At 36.4% G+C, this 18,933-nt stretch overlaps 1 protein-coding gene across 1 annotated transcript in view; it reads left to right on the plus strand.

Annotated features, from left to right (window-relative positions):
• The window catches only part of RORB (RAR related orphan receptor B), a 149,824-nt gene that overhangs the window by 38,564 nt on the left and 92,327 nt on the right, over positions 1-18,933 (plus strand). The gene's annotated exons all lie outside the window — the stretch shown is intronic.

Consider the following 18,933-nt stretch of genomic DNA (forward strand, 5'->3'; position numbering starts at 1 on the left):
ATAAATATGTACATAGTGATCAAACATTCAGGTGCAGTTGTAAAGGAAAGACTCAATAAGGAAAGACAAGTTGTGCCTTTGGGAAAATTTATCAAATGCTTCTTTTTGCTGACAATGTTACTGCAATTTTAGTGTAAGCACTGAGAAAATAAGAATTAAGCCTCTTCATGAGAAAGATTTTGTATAATGAACTGCCTGAAACTGGATGAGCATATTTCTCTCTTTTTTAGTATGATACAGTTTATCATTCTGTATATTATGATTAATACGTATTTTAAAGATTACCAATATGCTTAAATGTACAGTTAGAATTATATTTTAACTTACAAGCAAGTCTCATTCATCTCTGATTTGCTTTATAGCTCTCAGTATCAGTCCATTAAACAAAAAGGTGACACTCCTAAGTGGTAAACCTGATGATACGTATTACTATTTATGGTTTTGCTTTACTTGTACTCTTCTTTTTGCTATACTGGGAAAGAGCAGTGCTGTCTATCAGTATGAGCTAAAACCTCTTTAAAGCTGTAAAATGACAAGCAGCACACTGGCATTTTTACTAATTATTTTACCAAGCTGCTGACGACTAATCAAACAGAACTGCCAGGCAGCCTGTACAGTAGTTGGCACTATTTGTTCTCCTACCTGTTCTGTGGTTTTATGACTTTTCTTTCTCAGAGACGTCTGCTGAATATAACATACGTCTTGAATGCAGGTTGATTGAAGAAAATCTTAAAGGAAAAGCAAAGTATCCATAGAGCCAGCCCAAAATCTTCAAGGTTCCTGCCATTCCTTTATCTAAGGCAAACTAACATATTCTGTGGAAAACAATGGGTTGTTCAGAATTCAGGCCAAGCATCTAGGTATATAATACTTTCGGTGTAATAGTAATTTTCAATATAATATCTACATTTAATAGTACTTTGCCTACAGTTCTGTCCCAGTGTTTTAAAGATAAATCTCTTCCAAGTTGCATGACTTACTTTGACATGCAGGTCTTAATATTTTTAAATAATCTTTTTTGGGGGGAAATAATCTGATTATCTGTGGCTGTTATAAACATGAACCATTAAAATGACTTTTCACATTAAAATCTAGGAGACCGTTTGACCTTTAAAAGTAGGATTTTTTTTTTCAACAGCATGAGATCTCTCACTGCCCTCATATACACAATCCTTTGGGCTCAATCTATGAGTCATAAACACGGATACAGCCACTTGTGTGGAATATTTCTATTGAAAATATTCTACCTTGAGAACATTGGCTCATCTTACGTTTGGGTTCATGAGTTCAGAGATTTTGGCAACTCTTACATTTCTTTAAAGCCCGTGCTTACATGCAGAAATGTCTGTGATCTTCTGTAGCTGAGCTGACATATTGCCTCTCCAGCTGAAAATAAACTGATCTAGAGTGCAGAAGCCAGATTCCAAGCAGAGTTTTCTGTCAAGGTTTCTTTTCCCTAAGCAGCTCTCCAGATCTTTAATCTAGTCTTAAAATTATACATACATCAACTTAATACAGTGGGTAATAGGACATCATTTGTTGACACTTGCTGAACATTTCTGGAGACCAAACAGTGGATGTTGACACAGTGAGGCGTTGGGTGGAGCATTTCAGCAGTAGTGACAGTGACAGCAGGTCACCTCCGCTGGTTCAGATTTTTATGAACGTGGCATGCAGGCTCTTCTTCATCGCCGGTGAAAATGCATAGATAACAATGGTGCTTATGTTGAAAAATAGTGGTCCATAGCTGTGAATTTGCTCTATCAAATAGTGTTATTGTGCTCTTTGTGTCTGCTGTAGCTTCCATGGTAATAAATAGGCAACATTACTTTCACAATGATCTACATACATACATACATTTCTATAATATATCTTTATGTACTCATACATTTGTATATATATATACATACACACAGAGATACACATGTGTATACATATAGCCACATCTTCTGAAGTAATGTTTTCGCCATGTTCCACCACCTTTTTGCTATCTGTTTTAAATATTCATTATTGATTCATTCTAGAATATTAGAACCAGAATTGTCAAAGCTTTTTATTAATCAAAAATATTATCAACGTGATCATGATGTTCCTTGCTATGTTCCATAAACACATTCAGGATTTGTGAAAATCTTCATCATGTTCCCTAAGATTATGTATATATATTTATATGTTTTTCTGAACCTATCATAGACTGTTGGCCCAAGAGGCTCTATTTAACAGTCATTCTGCATGTCAGATGAAAAATCTTAGAGAAGTTATTTCTCTGACAGCTGTTTTACATGCAAAGTACAGTGTTTTATTCTATACAAATGAAAAGCAAGAAAAATACTGCAAGAGCACCAACTAGGTAACTGTCTTCTTTGATGTACTCATTTCCAGCCACCTTGATTCTTCATCATGCTACAGAACACACAAAAGATTACATCTGCACCATGAATGGGTTTTGCCCTTGATGAATCCAGTCATTTTAGCTTTCACAAAAACCAAGCCTGTCTAAAACCAGGGTGGATTTTTAAAGTGTTTACTAAGCTTTAAAATCCAGCATAACAGGCACAATTAAGTAGACACCAATGACAAACAGTTCTGTAAGAAACAGCACAACACATAACAATAACTGTTCTGCTGGATTACTGTTTGTTGCTGCTGCTTTCAGGGGAAGTGAGAATGTGTGGTACTTTTTCTTCCAGAATTTGCTGGAGTACTTGAAGAGCTCTGTTTAATGTGTGACTTTTTCATTGCCAATTTATTATAAAACAATGCTATTTTTACATCCAGTGGAACTCTAAATAACACGACTCTTGCAAACAATACATTGTTCATAACAGGATTGTGCTTCAGATGTGAAGGCACTGCTGAAGAAGCGGTTTGTTATTGCATTCTGTGGCAACCGATAGTTGCATTGCACCATAATGATGAGTGACTGGTTTGTTTTATTGCCTCCCATTTAGTGAGATCATATAGACCACGAAGAAAAATTAATGAGCAACTGAGTTTACTGTCATGGCTGCTAGGTCTCTCACCTGTAGACTAGACAGGGAAGACTGAGCATAGATAAGTATCCAGAGTGTGCTGAATGAGCTCCTGCAGCCCCAACACAGTTCTTGGTGTGGATGATGTGACAAGTATCTTGCCAAAGGTCAGGCTGTAAGCCAAAGTCAAATTTGGAAGAAGAGTCAACAAATCCTGATTTTTTTTTCCTTTACAAGCTACTGCATATCCACAGCTAGCTTAATCTATACAGATGTAAACTAATAGAGCTACTACTACACTATGACAGTGTGAGAAAAAATGATAAAATACATTCCACTGCTATTCCTTCTGACAAGTGATAAGGAATGCAACATTGTGAGCAGTCTTCTGTCCATCAGCAGTAAAGTAGCCTTTAAGCATTATAATTAAATACACTTGATACAGTTGATATTATCTCCCTAATTACTCCTTTAGTGTAAAAAATAATAACTGAGAATATAAATCACCACTGCCATCAGCAGCCACATTAGTACAAAGCTTTCATGCCTCTTGCATAGGCAGGCATGGATCTGATCATCTAAAACCCCTGAAGAGAGGACAGACCTTGACCTGTTCAGGCCAGCAATCCCATGCCACTTGTGCAGACATGTGGCTGTAGATTCTGTGATAAACACAGTCATGGGCTGAAAACAGCTTCTGCAAATCTTGTGTATTTGACACCTCACTTTGCCTATTTTGTACAACCGCAGCTCTCTTGAAATCTAATTGTCAGATGTTTGTCATTTGTGATGTGCTTTTTTTGCTAAGCCAGTTAAGTTTGCTTTTCAGCTGTTAGTTCTAATCCGCCTGTGGTTAAGAGTTCTGACAAAGCACAGTGTGTGGGGGAGACTGGGACAGAGTCTCAAGATTGGTGGCAAAAGACCGTAGAGGAAGGAAGGACAAGCAGGAACAAAGCATAAGCTAGGCAGGCAGGCAGGTAGGCACAATTTATCTTCATGCTCTTTATCCCTTCTTCCATTTCCACGTGCTCTCATTTTTGTTGAGTTGGAGTGGATGCTGCAAGTGGCTTTCTGTAAAGTGTCACCTGTGTCTCCAGTAGAAAAGCAGCCATGACCTCTCAGCTGGGAGGACAGACTTGCAGAGACAAGGGCACTGCTCCTGGTAGATCTTATCAGCTCTTGCTTGAGTGCCAGGTATTTGAGCAGAGATGATGACTTGCTTGCATCCTATCTCTATTTGAGCTCCAAACTAGGAGAAGCATAAACCCTGTCAGCCCACTGAGCTATGCTGGTACATAGCAATCCTAGCAGTAAGAAAGTCAGCATGTCACCAAAAAAAGTGACTGCTAGTACGACTGTGCATTAGCATGACTTGAAGATAGAGCCACTTTAGTCTGAGGAAGTAGACCACTCAGAGCCTACTCTATTTGCAGCAATGGCTCTCCAGTTTTTAAGCAAAACTAAAAAATAAAATAAAAAACAATAGACCATTGTATGACACTTTGAATACTGCCTAAGGACTCTCCATCCTCCTGCAAGCAGGAGCTCTCTTTTATGGCACTGTGCTACTGTTTTGTGTTTTTTCATAGTGACACATTTACTAGATAAAATACTATATAAAATATCATCATTATTAGAGCCCTAGGAGGGGCAGGTGGCTGTTACGGCATTGTGCTATGCTGTACTGCATTCTGAGTGCACTGCAGTGACGGGGGAGAGGTTATGAAATAACTCCAAGACCACTGTAGGTGGCCTGGAAGACAGAATCACAGCACTACAGTAGTTATAAGATTATTTTTTTCTCCACAGTTACTGCATCCCGAAGTGGTTGTGTCAGGACATCACTACTTCTTTTTCTGATTTTTTTTTCTTTCAAATACAAAACTAGGCTCAGAATTTGATTTGGCAGCTGCTGAGCCACTGTAATATAACAGCAGACGAATTCAGGCAAAGAACAGATCTATCAGTGTATCTGACTGATCTCTCTTCTTATGCATAGTGACAAATTCTCACCTCTCCATATAGATCAGCAGGCTCTACAGCCAGTCAGTCACGCATAAGTTGTGACAACACATCACAAGATTGGCAATTTGGAACTCCCGAGTACAAGGAAAAACATGCAGCTATTTTACATGAAAGCAGCAGCCTTTTTCATTCTGATACTTTTTACCCTTTTACCCCACAGCATCCTTTTACAAGAAAACATATTTTTCTCTCCACCTTCCAATACATAGAAAAGCATGCAAAGTAAGGAAGTAATGAAAACAAATATTTCAATATGAATTTTCTGTACAATTTATTTCTGTTTCTTTAATATGTTTTCATTCTCTCAGATCAGGAATGCTTAAGAAAGAAATTCCTGCCTAGCATGCTACATTTAAAATGTAGAGCTGAAAAATTTAATCTTAAGATAAAAAGTTAAGCATATATGAATATGTATATATACATACATATATATTAAGAATATATGTGTAAGTATATATATATACATATATTAAGCATATATGTATGTTGTTAAAGAGGTGTTCCTGAAAAAAATATTACAGATATTCAAAGTATCGGCTGTCTTTGGTATCAGTGAACAGTGGATGTATATGACTTGTTTTTGGAGACTGGTGATATTGTTATTGAATATTTTAAAAGTAGGTTTACCAGTTACGATGATTTTCTATAGAATTTGAATTGCTACAATAGTTGCATGTCAGGTGTGTCAGAAAATCCATTGCATGTCTCCCATTTAAAACACTTAAATGACTTAGAAATGCCATATTTCAAGAATGTGCTGATGAATGTGAGCATTTTGTTTGTTTGTATGTTGAATGACGCATTAGTAACCACAAATATAAGAAATTGAACAGAAACATATAAAACTTCAGTTGAAATTAATAAGTAGAAGAGTTAACTGCATTGATTTTCAGGCATTTTTATTATTAATAAAATATCAGGGATACAAATGAAATGTGCTTAACACACGTGCTCCTTAACACATGTGCTCCTTAACAATGCTGATAACAATGAAAAAGGGTTGTGTCAGCTTTACAGTTTCCTGTGAAAACGTTAGCTAACAAAAAGGAGTTTCCAGTTCAGATTGCTGAAATAAGACTTGTAGAAAGATAAATTAGTAAGTAAGTGTCATGGTTTTGTGATTTTCGGTTATTGGTATTCCACATCATAACATCATGTAGTGGATATACCTGGTTCTCAGAAGAGAAGGACTACTACAGTCCCCACAGTACTTTGCTCCTCTGTTACCATTTTGCAGCCGGAGGGAAAAGATAAAAGCTCACAGTATAAGAACTTGCAGATCATGAGACCTCATCCCTTTTTCCACCGTCTCTTGTCTTGGCAGCACCTCGCTCTCCAGCCGTCTTATCATCGGTAGTAGAGTAAGGCCTACCTTGATTTTGGGACATTCTCTCTCTCTGCATTGGATTTATCAGCTTAAATTGTAATTATATTGTATTATAGTGTGTTGTTTTGCATTCCGATATCTTATTTAGTAAATTAGTTTGTTTCTCCTCAGATTGTTGCCGCTGTTCTTTGCTCTCATGTCCATCTCCCTACCCTTTTCCCCTTTCCCCTTTTCCCGGGATGTGGGCCTGTGGGTCCCCCGTCCCCTTCGTCACAGAATCGGGCCTAACGCCCGTAAACCGTTGACAGTAAGGCTTTTAAACTATATTCCATGTGAGACTTGATGTTGTGGGTTCCACTGCATGACATGGGTCTACTAGAGATCTGCCCATTAAAGCATGAGATTTTCTAACAAGTAGATGCTATTCATGACTCTGGTTTTAATATGATGATTCTCAAACTTTTTTTGTTCATTATAACCAATATTTACCAATTATGCAGTTTTTAAATTCTTCACTATTCAACCCAAGCATTAAACTTTTAACTGAGAACTCATTTTAAGATGATACAAGTGAAACCAAAGTAATAGCTTCACTGGAGTAGCTGCAGGATGTTGAGCAGGCACTCAGAGACTACCCACTAACCTCTAGACCACAGTCTGGAAGCTAATGTTTAATGGGCCTATCTGATGATTTAAAAAAAAAAAAAATTGAATATGATTAGCTGGGCTTACCTTGTTCACTAGAGTTTTATTCACATTCTGAAATCCACAATTTCATTGTTGGTGGAGATCACAAACCTGGACATAAAATGGAACAGTCTGCTCAAGAGATAGTCACTGATTTCTGAAGTGCCAGCATGCAGGATTTCAGAAAACTTCATTCCACTGCAGCAGCCTATGCAGTGAGAATGACTAATAAAAGAACATATGGCGAGTATGGCGACCTTGGTCACTGAGACTGCTGTGAAAGCCTGACAGTCCCTTAGATTAGAAAATTCAGGTGTCAGAATAATAGAAGCTTTGAAACTGTCAATATTTTAATTATGCAGGTTGTATTGTTCTGAATTGCTGGTTTCCTATGCCTGAACTGTCATTGGTTGTAATGATAGCCTGGACTACCATTGTAACAAGGAGAACAGATACTTGAAGTGGCTTATTTTCTTTTATGAAAGGTGAAGCCTTAAAGCTTTCATTTTTTAATGAGTATAACAGATAGAAATACACAGTTCAGCAAGGTACTTCGGTGTATCTCTAAACCATAGAATCATCATAGAATCACAGAAGGGCTTGGATTGGAAGGGACCTTAAAGATCATACAGTTCTAACTTCCTGCTGTCAGTAGAGTTGCCCCCCACTAGATCAGGTTGCACAGGGCCACATCCAACCTGGCCTTGAACACCTACAGCACCCACAGCTTCTCTGGACCACATATTCCAGTGCCTCACCACCATATGTGTAAAGACTTTCCTCCTAATATTTAATCTAAATCTCCTCTCTTTTAGTTTAAAACCATTCCCACACATCCTATCACTATGTAGGCCATGTAAAATATTGATATCCCTCCTGTTTATAAGCTCTCTTTAAGTACTGGAAGGCTGCACTGAGGTCACTTCAGAGCCTTCTCTTCAGGCGCAGGAAAGCCAGCTCCCTCAGCCTTTCTTTGAGGAAGAGTTGCTTCAGTACCCTGATCATTTTTGCTGGCCTCCTTTTGACCCGCTCAAAAAGCTCCACGTCTTTCCTGTTCTGGAGGCCCCAGACCTGGCTGCCTCACAAGGGCAGAGCAGGAGACAATCCCCTCCCTCTCCATGGTGGCAACCCCTCTTTTGATGGAGTCCAAGATGCAGTTGGCCTTCAGGTCTGCAGGCACACACTGCTGGCTCATGTCCAGCTTTTCATCTACCGGATTCCGTAAGTCCTTCTCCACAGGGCTGCTCTCAGTGAGTTCACCTGAGAGCCGTAACCAGAGTCATATCCAGAGTCTCAGTGGAAATGAGGTAATATTTTTAATTGAAAAAGGGCTAAAACATCTGTTCTGGAATTACAGTTGTTACAATTTTTTGGTGTGAGAAATTATCTGCTCTTGCAACTCTTGCTAGAGATTCTGAAAAATCATGGTAAAACTTAAAATATTCCATATGTCAGTAGTTTTTAGAGAGGATTTCCTATGCAAGACAGCTGATAAGGGATAACTCTGAAGACAGTAAAATTTAGGCACTGGAGTTTCCAGAACCATCTGGGTTCCGCCTTTCCTCCTTAAAAGTTTTAAGTTTGTACTTTCAACACTTTATCTTCCCTTTACTTGGCTGGATGTTGGTCAATTATTTTCTATAGGCCTTAGAGAACTTCAGGCACATTTATTTCACTCAATGATGAAAGCAACAGTTCAAAGTAAATAAACAAATTCCGGCCTTGAGGGGAATAATAAGATATGCAAATATCTACAGATTAATGCATCCTCTTCTCCTCGTGAGGATGACCTGCTTTGAGCAGGTGAAGAAAAAACGAGTCCAGAGTAAATAAAAGGTATAAGAATCTAAATGCTTCTAGATAAGGTAAATAAATCACTTGTGGAAGAGGGAGCTGGGAGCATCCATTGTTTGTCAGAATTTATAGCAAATATGGGAGCATGGGAGAGAAAGGGAGGGTTTAACAGCCATATATATTTCTCACTTCAAGCTTATCATGATACATCTGGTGTAATTCACAATGAAGCCATTTTCCGAAAACAATTAAATAAGCAGCATTCCTTGATAGCAAAAATCTGTCAAAGGAAGTATTGTTTCCAAGACCACGATGCTAACAGTATTTGGAATATTGAGATGCCAGCCCGACTTCAATTTCCAGTCTGATTTCAGTTCTCCAGATATATGACATGGAGGGAGAAAGCTAGTCCTTTTGATGCTCTCAGTACTAGAACAAATCCCTTTGTTGGATAGTTCTCACTCGACCAGAAATATTAACATTCTTTGGGTATTAGACAAAGCTGGTAATATCTTAAAAAAAAAAAAAGTTAAATATCTATTGAAAAACAGCTTTATTACAAGAGATTAAAATCTCTCCAGTTGATATTTAAAAATAGATGGATTTCTTTTTTGTTGTTGTTTTCATGAAGTAAAAAGAGTCAATACCAGTCTAACAGAACAAAATATTAAGCTCTCAAAAAAACCCAAAAAACAGTAAAGTAACATTAAGCTTCATTAAGTGACAAATCCTTGTGTAAACTAAGGATCTTAGAAGAGTTAAAGACAAAGTAGCTTAGGGGAACCTTGAAGTTGCAGAAGAAAGGAGGACCTTCATTTTAATCCTACCTGTTAATTTGGTAAGCAGCCCTATCCAAGGTGTTAAACCTTTCCTTGGCATCACTTGGCCTGCTTAGAAGCATGTGAAAATGCATGATTTGGAAAAATAGCTGTGAATTAAGACTGTGTGGTTCAATAGAGAAAATAAGCACATGCCTCACTGTTTTCACGTAGACAAATATAAATGTGGTGCAACAAAAGCAACATTTAAAATCACAAATCTGAGACAAAATTACATGCTGTTATCTTAAATCTTGACTCAAAGGAAAATACGTAATACACTTTCCATCTCAAAACTTTTTCTTACAGAAGATGAAAGTAGTACATGAGATTATTTTTCATCAAATTAAGTTTTGTTTCCAAGAGGCAAGCAGATATTCAAGTTCAGGTGGCTGGAACCCCTTTCTAAACAGTGAAAGAGGAAAATCTAACTGCTTCTCCTTTAATTGCTAAGGGATATTTGAAGTTATTTTGAGTTTCTGCATTTCATGCTATGTGGTTTTTGCTTCACTCATTGGTGTTGATTTTTTTTTTCTGTTTTTTTTTTGTTTGTTTGTTGTGTGGCTATTTTGTTTTTTGTTAATTTTTCTGTTGACTGTATTTGGAGCTTTCACATCTTTTCTTTACCATATTGAAATTGCTATCCTGGTGCTCTCATTTGCACCAAAGACCACACAAAAAGTGAGAAAAAAAATTCCACCAGCACTTCTGGGAATTGTGTTGCTGATGGGTAATTTAGCCTGTGCTCTATTTGTAATTCACAGCCACCCATCCAGTGTGAAGGGAAGAGCAACAGTTCTGCCTAGTGCCCACTGGCAGCTGTGCGAAAGGCAGCAGGATAAAACAGTGAATGCTCAAGTCCACAGCAATGTTCTGGTCACTGTCTAATGATCTAAAACAGGACAACTACCCAAATACGCATTTTCCAAGGAGATGCCTAAGCAAAATCTGAGCCTTGAACAGTGTGAAATTTTGGGGAAAGAGACAGTATTCCTGTTGCCTGTGATCTATAAACCATTGTGCAAATCTGTGAGAACACTCTCCAAGAAAGATATTCACTTCCCTTTATCACTGAAGATAGACAATCAAACAGTCACTGGATATGTGCTAGACACAAAGTAAATTGATTGGTTTATAAAGGGCTTCTTTTTCCATGCAATGTACAACATCTATTGTGTTTGTTCCCTTGCTAAAGTATCCATTTCTTGGTAAGCCTTTTCAGAGAACAGAAACTTTACTTAGGAGAGCTTCAGTTCCCTTTCATTTGACTAAGTCAATGAATAATCGGTAATATATATTCTTAAGGATAAGAAGAAATCAAGTCAATAGAATTCTTAGAAATTATGTGTGTTTTGTATTTTCTAAAAAAAATGTTGCTTTAAAAAATATCTAGTAGAAGAAAAAGCAGAAGAAGAAGAGAGAAATCAAGTGTCTGCATTCTGCTTTTTATTTCAAAGTAAATCCACTGGAATCGTAGATCAAAATGGATTTGCAAAATGATGTAACTGAACGCAAGATTTATGAGTGTGTTTCTAAAAACATAAAATAGGAATCTGAACCAGTATGTCAAATATATTTTCCTAAACTAAGGAAATTAATTTATACTTGCATAAGGTAAGAGGGAATCAGGTCTTCTGGCTTTATTCTCCTGCCATCGTTTACTTGCTAAATTAAGTTTTGATGAGCTTTAATGAGATAGGATCTTTCTTTAGCAACCCTGTCCTGCAGATAAATAATAATTTGGGAAAAAGTTAGGGCAACTGAGACCTTTGGAAACTGTATAGATCTGAAATGCTTGTCGAGATAAAACAAGTAACCAATAAAGTTATCTGCAGATACCCTTAAGTACATTATATAATACCAGGAGCAGGAATATGCCTGTGGATACAAACTGCCTGGCCTTTACAAATAAAATGAGAGTTCTGCTTAAACCTGTATTAAGATAGTAATAGTAAACCATTTTGTGTCCAGAAGTATCATCTGTAGCTTGTATATGTGCATTACAAAAGATTGTAAAAAAAACATCATCTTCTGACATAAACTAGTTGCTGCTGGAGTCAGGAAGGCATTGTTCAGTTCCCTGTTCAAGCAGCAGGTTGGACTAGATGACTTCAGAGCTCCCTGAATTATTCTGTGATTTTGTGATTGTTCAGTTCTACAGGTAAGCAAGGGTTGAGATGTGTGAAATTCTGTAGACTTCCATGTTCCTTTGAAGAATTAGGACTGGCATATATAGAAGGAGGATATCAGGCTTATTGGAGTATCTTCCCTAAAAGTGTTCGACATATTCTTCTTTCCTAAGTGTAATGCAGCATAATTGCTGCCTACATAACTTATATTTTTTAGACATTTTCATGTAATTCAACCTGTAAATGTAGCTTCAAAAGGTGAAACATTTTTGGCAGTCACCCATAATGCAGTTTTATGGAAAGAGGCTTGGATGGGATAGAAAAAAAAAAAGAAGTCACGTGTTGTAAAAAGGTGTATTGGTCATTTGCAAGTGAATGATTACCACTTTCAAGATTTTCTACACCAATCAATATGCTTGTAATGAGGACAGCCCAAGCCACAGCACGTAGATCTGCATGAAGAGCTCATGTAGTGTAGTAGCTGGATAACAGAGAGAATAGCATATATAATATTCAAAACAAAATCTGTGCTTAGGATATGAAACCATATGCAGGGTTTTTTTAATCTGCAATTTGGACTGATGGTCATCTTTAACATAAATTATTTTAAAACAAACAAACATTTAATTCGGGGGCTGGAAATCAGCTGCTATCCTAAACAGTTTTAGTTAAATCTTTTGCTACTTTATGCAAAGTGTGGCCATACATTAATTAAGTGTGAACCAAAACATCTCAAAAGTTATCATTTTGAATTGGAATTTGCCAGTATAGTAATGTATTGGTTTTGCTCTGTAAGTCATGAATATAATCTACATCCATTCAACCCCTGTAAGAGTTACTAACATTTCATTTGAAAATAGCTCTTCATTCTTTTAAGTATGATCCAGTCAATCTTTACATCATTCTCACTGCTCGTAACTGTACTGTGAGAAAGACTATGTATGGGCTTTGATGCTTTTGGCTTTTGCTTGTTTTCTCTTGTCCTGTGTCATATAAATATAGTCTAATTTTCTTGAACATTCAGGACAATTGGGAAAGCTTCACACAGGTGGCATAATTTCATGTCCTCCCTGTCTATCACTTCATAGTAAATGCTGTTTGAATGTCGTTAAGGAGTAAAGGTAAGGCCATTATTCCTTTCACAGAATCATTATCTGATTGAAACTTAAAGTCTCTTTTTTGTTGAAGAATGGATTACTGCAGGTAGTTCCAGAAGAAACATTAGGTGGCTGAAATACTAAACTGGCTGCTATGATGATCCAAAAGCACTTTTAGAAGTCCACACAGATTGAGTGACGTATTCTTCCTTTTCCCTGAGACAGTTTGGGTTAAATGGTGTTACACAAAATCTTTTTCGTAGTCTCTTGTTCCTACTATTGTTAAAGTGAATAAATGCCATATAATTGCCCCAGGGAACAAATAAATGGAAAAAAGCTGAAGCTGGGAATATTATTTATTATGTAGGACAACAACAAAACCAGGTTGAACCTTACTTTCTTTCCCAGTTCCCTTTGAGTGCTTGATTTCCTGATGTGCTGAAGATATAACATGGTTCTGCCTCTTATGTAAGTCTGAAATCAGAGCTAGCAGTACGCTATATTCTGTTCAACAAGGCTGCTCAATACAGCATATGACTGTAAATCTTCTTTTTACGTACACTACAGTGGAGACCTTTGTCCCTAGTGATTTACCAGGTTTTATTCATTTGTAAAGGGACTGGTGTTCAAGAGCTGTTTCAGGAGGGGCTTAACCATTCCTGAGAGGGTCCAAAAAAAAAAAAAAGGGGAGGGGGGGGATGAAGTCTGAAGTCCTTTAGATAAAAAAAAAGCACAAATAAACAGAAACAGGGCAATGTTCAGATTTTACTTCTGTGTTGTGACAATTCTGAATATATATTTATATATATTTGCTTACAAAATTATATGTCTATATAATTTTAAAAAATATTTGCCTATATAATTTTGGAATTAATAACTGGAAATCTTAGAGCAATCAAGGCAATCCCAGATACAAGTACAGACTGGTAGAAGAACTCATTGAGAGCAGCCTTGATGAGAATAGTTCCTGTCCAGCCTGTGGCCCCTGGTACAAGAAGTCCAGTATGGCTGTTGAAGCAGGTTCCGAGGAGGGCCGCAAAGATGGTCAGAGGGCTGGAGCACCTCTCCTATGAAGACAGTTGGAGGGACTTGGGCTTGTTTAGCTTAGAGAAGAGAATGCTCTGGGGACACATCATTGCGGCCTTCCAGCACTTGAAAGGATCTTTCAAGCAGGAGGGGAACCAACTTTATACATGGTCTAATAGTGATAGAACAAGGAGGAATGGCTTTAAACTAAAAGAGGGGAGATATAGGTCAGATGTAAGGAGGAAATTTTTTACTCAGAGGGTAGTGGGGCACTTGGCATAGGCTGCCCAGAGAAGCCGTGGATGTTTCATCTCTGAAGGCGTTCAAGACCAGGTTGGATGGGGCCCTGGGCAGCCTGATCTGGTGTGTTGCAGCGCTCCACAGCAGGCGGCTGGAACTGGGTGATCCTTAAGGTCCCCTCCAACCTAAGTGATTCTATGATTCTGTGATTCTATGAAGTGTAAGTCTGGGAGCCCCTGCAGTCAAGAAAGCAATATTTTGTCTATTGTATGTTCACTTTAAACTCCTGAAAGTTTTTACTGCTAAACTTTATACTACTGTATAGCGAAGCTAGGGCTTGGACTCATTTTCAGAAGTAACTGCAAACAAGAGCTAATAATGCTTCGTTTAGCTGCTTCTGAATGTAGATTTGACATGGCAGTTTGTATATGTCAGAAACGAAGAAGGAATTAGCATCTGTAAGACTACCAGAAGTTTTCATAGGAGACGTACATCAAGCCAACACTGCTGAACACACAGTTTAGACACTTCTTAAAAGTATATATTTAAGCCTTAAAGTCCTGTCAGTTACTGTATTTGTATTGCCAAGACTTAACTAGACTCCACAAAAATCATGTATTGTATTGCTACTAAGTGTCAGCTATCTTCTGCCTATATGTCATTTCAACCTAGATTTCTGAATAAAGCATTTTTGGAGATTTAAACCGTGGTATTAACCCATTATACACTGAATTTCTGAGCCATTAAGAAGCTTCACATAAATTAGTTTGAATAAATTGTGCCCAATTTTTATCATTGTTAATGCTGACATCTCCCACGAAGATCCAAGTAGGTTTGCAGATCTCTGCAGAATGACTAGGCTTAACTGGCCAGTGTAACATTTTTCCCTCCTTACAGCTGGTATCACAACAAATTGTAAATACACAGTGCCAAGAAGTTGCTGGTTTTGCTATTGATCTATAACAAACAACACGCACAGGCCAATCTATTGTGCTGTAAACACCTACGAGAATAAACATGCAGCTCAGAAAAGTTCACATTTAAGCTCAAATAACCTCAATATGAATTTAAATAAGAATTTGCATGGAAAAAAAAAATCTTCTTTTGCATGGTGTGAAGAAGTGCCTTGGGATGATTCACAATCCTACACTAGCCAAGGTGGCATGAGATCTAAGACAGGTCCATTATCACCCTGAACAAGATGCTCCAGTAAGCAAAAAATGCAAATGTATGTGACGAATAAACAGTGAATGAATAAGAAAACAGAAAGGTTTCTCTACGTTGCATTAATTATCCTACAAAGACAAAAATGAGGGGGATGTATGTGTATTTTGTGTGTAGTTATATATGTATATGGAATTCAAAGATTCGTGGCTTTTTGGTTGGCTGTTCTTTTGTTTTTGATAGGTTTCTTTTTGAATTACACATAAATATGGTGGGGAAACTGTAGTCAGTGGGTGAGAAGCTGTGAAAATAGAAAAACAAATTATGTGATAGTTGAATTCAATGTTGTTCTGTCTATACTGAGGATAAAATATGAGCTATTTTATAAATTCCTGAGAGGAGTTTTCACAGGCCTAAATGAAATTATACTTTAGAATACAGCATTTGGAAGATGTGAAAATTCTTATCACATTTTAGGGTTCATTTATTCATATAATCATCTGAAGTGAAATTTCAGACACTCGTTTTATAGTAGTTAGTGGGTAAAAATGCTCAGCTCTCCCCTGCCTGTCCATCTTGTTATTTATATTAGCTTCATAAAAAAGGTGTGAATTACACTCTTATTGGGATGACTGTAGTAAAATTTCCACCATAAAGGTGTAAACTGAGTTGCATACTAGACATTCATGTTACTTTTTGCAGAGGCTAAGGTAATTTTAGGTTAGATTAGACTTAAAAATGCATTTACAAATAAGCATCATAGAAATTAAAATTTACAAGCCTGATGGTCAGTTGTCAACACTCACTGAATTTTATGTTTCTGTGTTCCTGCCTGGACAATGTTGTCATAAACCAGCAGAAATGATGTAACATTGACAGAAAGCACCACAAAATACTAGATGTTTGCACTGAAATATTACATATGTTGTTGTCAAAGAGGCACAGTAGAGAAAAGAAAGGCAGCATAATTTCAATAGTTTATAATTTTAAACAAAATCTTATAAGTAGCATCAGCATAATGAATACCTTGAACTAAACTTGCATGTCCAGTTTCAGTTTTTTCTACAGTGACTGAAATTTCTTGCCGGACTTTTTACTTCCTAAGGTATATTACTGTATCAAGGCTGGAAACAAAAAGCAGATACCTTTACTTGTGCATGTGTGTACATACATTAAAGCAGAACAGCCCGAGTAATCTATATTAATCAGCTGGCATCATAATGTTACAGCAATCATGAGAGAGAGTTAGCTGGATTGTTGGTATATGTTAGTATACATGAACAATTTCATATAAAATACACAGTAATATATATGCATGCAGCTCATGAAATAAGATCAAAAAAACAAAAAAAAAGATTACTACTGATAATAGAGTACTTGAATGTTCCTTTCAGCCACTACCTTTTTTTCTAATCCATTAAAATCTTTAAAAGAGTCCTCGATGACTTTAAATTATTGAATATTTTGTAGGTTCATTATTTCTATTATGAACGTTATGATGAATGTGTAATCAAATAGAATATAATTGGGATCAAAATGTATAATCTCAGAAATGCTTAGAGCCCTGTAAAATTCACTGTATTTAATTGAAATGGTTAGATGGTTAGGAATGATATTTTAAGTGACTGCTGTGATAGAAAGAGGATTTGAGCTACATTTATACATTTTTATATTTAGCTGAACTGTTAAACTGTCAGTGTTTTTGATCAAAGAGAAAAAGAAATTTAAAAAAGAAATCTATGTGAACAAAAAAGTAAAGGGAGGCAAAAATGCAAGAAAATTTGGAATCTGCATCTGCAGATCACTGAAATTATTGGGCTTAGATTCTTCTGTGGATTTCATAGGAGTAAAAAGAGTAAAAAAAATACTTTTTTCAAAACTGAAAACAATCTAATACCTGGTATCCTGCGTCACTATTTTCAACTAAAGCAAGATATCTGAAGACAGTAAGTTTGACAGTTAATGCTGAGTTATAAATCTCAAATCAATCTTTCTCAGAGGAATGCAGAAATTGATATTACTTCCTGGTGAAAGAATAAAAGATGTTGAGAGGAAATTTTCATTCATTCAGTTTCATTCAGTAACAGGCTATGAACTCTGATCAAGCTTATCCACAGACTTTTAACAATTCAAGAACAATTTTCATAATTTATAGAATGTATAAATTAAAAAGTTATCTTGTACATCAGCCCACAAAACTCTAGTGGCATGGTTTATGCTTTTGTTTCTGTTAAGATGGTTGCAGTTGCTGGATGCAGCCAAATTCCCCCTCCCATTTAAATGTGATATGTTCATTTAGCTACGATTTTTTTTTCCCCCCTCTGGATCAGGTCATCAGCAGCTGGCTCACACATGAAATAACCTCAAACCCAAGGGGGACTGCAAATCACTGGTATTTCTTGTAGAATAGGGCCATAATTTGTATTAATAATATATAATTTATATATAATTTATATACATATATATAAATATAATATATAAAATTTAATTTTTAGAAAGCAAGGTTTGAAAGTCCTAAAAAGCAAAATTTTTTGGTAGTTCTCTTATAGAGGATACTTTATTATGTGCCTGCTAGTAAAAAGCTTTTAGAAGATTTTGAACAACTGATGTTTGTTTTGGCTAGTCTAATTTCTGTACCTAGTCTATACATGGTAAAATAGAAAACAACATAAATATTTCAGTAGCAAAACATGCTAACGCTTTTTCATATATGTCAATAGCCTCCTTTGTCCTCCCTACTCTATGCCCAGAAACATTTATCAAAATTCAGCCTGCAGTTATGATACTGAATATGTATGACATGGCTGAATACAAAATTGAATATAATTCAGCACTGGACAGCACTTTTGGAAAGATGAGTGAAAACTGCTTCATTTATATGTTTGTCTGCAGCATGTATTTACATTAATTTTCCAAAAATGAAAATCAATGTGGTGATGATGATGATAAAGTTTCCTGTTTTACCTAGTGACACGGGAAAGTGACAGCATGAACGTGGCTATAAACAGAGCTATCACTTCTTCTCCCCAGAAGAACCAATTAGAACAGAACAGAATTCTTCTCATAATAAGTAACCTGTAGCTTTCAATCTTCTGTTCGTGACAAAAGAAAAACCGAGTAAATTAAAAGTGTTCTTCTTCTTAACATACTGGGACTTTTAAAATACAAAATAGAAATAACTCTGTCTCTCATCAAGAAAAATAAATATCTTGTAACTATTTCTAAGCCTTCTATGTTCGGGAATTCATGCTGTGAATTTAAATGATGAAATTCATTAGCCTCAACATTGTATATTCATAACTGAAGAAAAAAAAAAACAAATCTTGTAGGATTATGTCCTGTTTGCACATGCAAGAAGTCTCTACCATATATTGAACCCTGCAAGGATGCTTTACACTGAATATTTGAAGGGTAGATGGTCAGATTTTAGAAAAATTTTCCTCACACAGCAATACACTTTGGAAGAGGTATTGTATTAATTAATAATCTACCCTATGAATATAACTAATAAATGTTTGTACAGGGTGATTAGGTATTCACATCCATGTATTGACTTAATTCTGTGTTCATACAGTTATAAACTCCAGAAAACAACGGCTTGTTTTATGAAACCTAAATAAAGAGTGAAGTTTACAAGTAGCTAATTTAACACAT

The sequence above is a fragment of the Numida meleagris genome, chromosome Z (genome assembly GCF_002078875.1).
Source record: "Numida meleagris isolate 19003 breed g44 Domestic line chromosome Z, NumMel1.0, whole genome shotgun sequence".
NCBI classification, from domain to species: Eukaryota; Metazoa; Chordata; class Aves; order Galliformes; family Numididae; genus Numida; species Numida meleagris.